At 41.1% G+C, this 4548-nt stretch overlaps 1 protein-coding gene and 1 non-coding gene across 6 annotated transcripts in view; one reads left to right on the plus strand and one right to left on the minus strand.

Moving 5' to 3' along the window:
• Positions 1-2432, minus strand: part of CDKAL1 (CDK5 regulatory subunit associated protein 1 like 1) — a 717953-nt gene extending 715521 nt beyond the window's left edge. For 2 of the 5 annotated variants that reach the window (XM_037744112.1, XM_037744113.1), the window contains exons 1-3: positions 2302-2416; positions 1926-2017; positions 1491-1534 (exon numbers count right to left, since the gene is read on the minus strand). The gene's annotated coding sequence lies outside the window, so the exon portion shown is untranslated. Of the gene's footprint in view, positions 1-1490; positions 1535-1925; positions 2018-2301 lie in introns of all 5 variants that reach the window. The other 3 variants (XM_017544096.2, XM_037744111.1, XM_017544095.2) reach the window with 3 other exon arrangements.
• Positions 2433-3501: 1069 nt separating this feature from the next.
• Positions 3502-3642, plus strand: LOC119473532. The gene has a single exon (XR_005202751.1). It is a non-coding gene; the product is annotated as a U4 spliceosomal RNA (small nuclear RNA).
• The last annotated feature ends 906 nt before the right edge of the window (positions 3643-4548 follow it).

Genomic DNA, 4548 nt, shown 5'->3' on the forward strand with positions numbered 1-4548 from the left:
TTAATTTTTTTGTAGAAACAAGGTCTCCTTTTGTTGTCCAGGCTGGTCACAAACTCTCGGCCTCAACTGATCCTCCCATCTTGGCCTCCCAAAGTACTGGAATTACAGAGATGAACCACCATGCCCAGCCAGAAATGAAAACTCTTGAACCCCACTCCAGACATACTGAATCAGATATTTTGGGTAAAACCTAGCAATATTTAACAGGCACTTTAATTTTGATCTGCGTAATTTTGATCTGCGTTAAGGTTTGATAATCACTGTCCCAGAATTATTCTTTCATAAAAACCACCTAAAATGCATGTCAAATATACATAACCTAGTCAACTGATTTTCAACAAGGATGCCAAGACAATTCAACAGGGAAAGAATAGGGTTTTTTTCAACAAATGATGCTCAGACAACTGGATAGCAACATGCAAAAAATAAATCTGGAGCCCTATTTCACATCATACACAAGAATTAACTCAAAATGGATCATAGACCTAAATCTAGGAGCTAACCTTATGAAACTCAGAAAAAAATCATAAGCACAAATCTTTATGATGTTACAGTAGGCCCTCCTTTCTTAGCTAAGAAACAAAAAGCACAAGCAACAAAAGAAAAAAACAAATTAGATGAAGAAGATATAGAAATGGGCCAGGTACAGTGTCTCATGCCTGTAATCCCAACACTGGGAAGTCAAGGAGGGAGGATCACTTGAGGCCAGGAGTTCAAAGCCAGAGCCTGAACAACACAGTGAGACCCTATCTGTACCAAAAAAAAGAAAAAAAAAAAAAAGTAAAAATTAGCCGGGCATGGTGGCATGCACCTGTAGTCCCAGCTACTTGGGAGCCTGAAGTGGGATCACTTGAGATCAGGTGGTCAAGGCTGCAGTGAGCCATGATCGAGCCACTGCAATCCATCCTGGGTAACACAGGGAAACCCTGTCTCAAAAAAATACACATACACAAATGACTGATAAGCACATGAAAAGATGTCAACATCAGTAGCCATCAGGGAAACTGAAATCAAAACTACAATAATATATCATTTCATACCCATTAGGATGGCTAGAATCAAGAAAATAAGTAACTGTTGACAGGCATGTGGATTACATCACCCAGAGGGAAAGAAAAAGAGAACAGAGGTAGTAGAAGGTACAGGACCAAGACTTGAGCAACTCCAAATTTAACTGACAGATAGAGGAAAATAGCTTATAATGGATTCCAAGCAGCAGCCACCAGGGAAGGAAAAAATTCCATGTGCCATGGAAGGCAAAGAAAGAGGGCATGTCAAACAAGTGTACATGATCAGTGCTGCTGAAGGAAAATGAAAGATTAAGTAAAATAAATGAAAATATCTCTTTGATTTAGCGGTATGTAAAGCACAGTGTTGCCATAACATGACAGTGGCAAATAGCTAAGAAATTAGGCTACCTCTCTGCATTTTCTAATATGCAGAAATATGCGCACCACTCAAACATAAAAGCTTTTAAGATAAATTAGTACCTTAATTATCTGCAATTAGGCTAAAGTCCTCTTGAAAGATGAGTCTGGAAAATAAGAGTTGATTAAGAAAAGCAAGCACCCAAGAAGTTCACAAAACCACTATAAAGATCTTTACTTAAAAGGAAACAGACTCCATAAAAGACTGCTTTATACAGCAAGATCTACGATGCTCCATACTACTTCTAATTCTTACTGATTACAACAGGTGTGCTGACATCTGCCATGACTGTGAACCAGTGTCTGGACTTAGTAATAAATACTATATCCAGCACTACAACACGTCTGCATAGCGCGAGTAACCAACTACTACAGAACAGGAATAAGCCAATAAGATAAATAGACATCCAGATCACGTTCCATCCGAAAGATAATTGTCCCGAGATTCAGAAAAAGGTTTTATGAGTAAAGAAGACCTAAAAGTGAAAAGCAACACACCTGCTTTTCTCAATAACTTCTGCTTAAATTCTTAAGATACTGCTCTGGGAAAGCTACGTAACCGCGAAAGCCTTACAACATCTACAAATTCACTAATGTATAAAGTGGGAGAACAAACGAAATTAAATCTGACAATAAAAAGCGAGATGCCTAAAATACTCCCAGCAGGCGAGCAGCACCTGAGGCCGAAGACCCAACTCGCTCCTGGAAGCCCCATCTGCCTTCCCATTCCCCCATCCCAGCTGGCAAATTCCCTTTTAACTACGAAACAAATGAGCAAACAGCCCAGCAAGACTGAAACTGGAGAAACAAGGCTTGGCCATAAAAGGAGCTCTGGCCACACTCTGCCCTACAAGGACCCATCCGCCACCCTTACCCAGAAGCCGGGAAGTAAAAACCAGTCCAAAGTGAGAGAATCAAGCTGCCAGTCTCCGGAAGCTGCACAGACTTTACATGGAGAGCGCCATGACACATACGGCCCGCCACTGTTATTTACGCATGCTCAGCGACGGTAGCTCGAAGAGGTCAAATTACACCACTGCTGGAAGTGCTAGTTCTGGTTTAACTTAGTTCAGGAATGTTTACGCTTGGTGCCTTTGATTCCAAAAACTAAAGTAACAACCCCAAGTCCTCGGCTTTCCTATAAACGCTTAATAGCCAATTTTTCCTGAGATCTTATCTGTCAGACACTGTGTTATGTACTTTGCATAAACATTATTTCACTATTTATTTATGATTACTCTTCCCAGTTTACAAAAGAGGACACTGGAAGTTTAAGGACTTGCCCTAAGTTACTTTACTAGTCGTGCTGTCCGCTGGGTTGGATCCGACGCTGTCTGATTCCCAAAGAACTTGCCCTTCTCACTGCCTTGTACTAGCCTCCTCAATCATTTGTGAAAAGAGGTCTCTTCTTTAATACTAAAAAACAGGAAAAGATAAAGGTCAGCTGGGGTAGATTTCACTGCCTATACATCTTTTAGCACCACTCAGGGTTTTTTCTTTTTTGTTTGTTTGTTTGTTTGTTTGTTTTGGAAAGCTTAGATGGCAGTTTAGCAGACACCTATTGAGAAAAAAAAAACTTTGACGGAGTATACTGATTGTCACCTTCTTGCTTTACATATGTTATCATACTTTATTATTTATTACCCAAGACACTGTATTTGACCATGTGTTTACCAGAAGGATATCTTTACTTTAAAAAGTAAAGGCAATAGGAGGCAATAGGCCGTGAACAAGGGGCAGAAATCATGAGTTTCATGCCTGACTCGGGTTTCACAGTGATTTGGGGCAATTACCTTGTTTTGCAGATGCTTTCCTAGTACAGTTTCATCTAATTAAAATGCCACCCATCCCCTCAAGAGGCTGATATGGGAGGCTCGCTTGAGCTCAGAAACAGCCGGGGAACATAGTGAGACCCTGTCTCTAAAAAAGCAAACAAAAGCCACCCTTTTCTCTGTGTATCCATATCCATAAAATAATCTAAACTGTGCCCTGGGATCCACTGCTGCCTTTACCCATCTGAATTAAAATTGTGTATTTATGTTCCCCTACCTTTTTTTTTTAGATATGGTCTTCCAGCTCTGCTCAGTGGCAGTATCGTAGTCCATGAGGTTTATCCAAGGCACGATTATTGCTAATTGAAAACTTTTCCCAATACCCCTCCATGACGACTTGAAATATAGTCGGCATTGGTAATTTTTGACAGTCTCTATGGAGACTAAATTGTAAAAAGAAAAAAGAAAAGAAAAAAAGAGATACGGTCTTCTGTTACCCAGGCTGGAGTGCAGTGGCATGATCACAGTTCACTGCAACCTCTGCCTTCTGGGCTCGAGCAGTTCTCATGCCCCTTAGCCTCCCCAGTAGCTGGCACCACAGGTATGCACCACCACACCCATCTAAGTCCATCTCTTTCGCTACACCAAAAGTAGGCCCTGGGTTATCGTCTTGGTTGTAATTGCACTACCTAGCACATAACCTTGTGCCTATGTTTATAGCTTCTCAATAAACATATGTTGGATGAAGAATGAATGAAAGACTCCATCCCTTTTCCCCCAAGGTCTAGTTGAGTTCAGTAAAGGAAATTTTACTGAGTATGCACCCCGTGGCCACAAGCACTGTGATAGACGCTAGAGCTAAAAAGAAAGACAAAAAAGTACTCCCAATTGCAATTGCAGGCTAGTTTGAGGAAATTCATTTCAGTAGAGAATAGCAATCACTATGAAAGATGAATGCACAGGAACACAAAGTGAAGTAAGAGAAATGGATGAAGGCATTCCAGGCTGGAGAGTCCACCAGAGCAAATGCAAGGAGGCCTGAATGAGGAATTATTCCACAGTGTAAAAGTGGAGAGAGTGAAGCTGGTGATGGAAGAAGTCTGCCAGAGAAGGGGAAGCACAGGGACTAGATCAAGGTGAACCTCGTGTGCTCAAAGACGTTAGACTTAATCCTGCTTGTACGTAGTAGGCAGCATGAATGTATCCAAGCAGATTATTCTCTCAGGACAATGGTTTTGAGGACCATATTTCAGACATGAAGAAATAGTAAAAGCCTAAATTGAGTTGCTGGCTGTGAGGAATGGGAAGGAAGGGCAGATTCAAACAGAAATTGAGGAGGTGCCATCAGC

Source organism: Cebus imitator, unplaced genomic scaffold (genome assembly GCF_001604975.1).
Source record: "Cebus imitator isolate Cc_AM_T3 unplaced genomic scaffold, Cebus_imitator-1.0 Scaffold165, whole genome shotgun sequence".
Lineage (NCBI taxonomy): Eukaryota > Metazoa > Chordata > Mammalia > Primates > Cebidae > Cebus > Cebus imitator.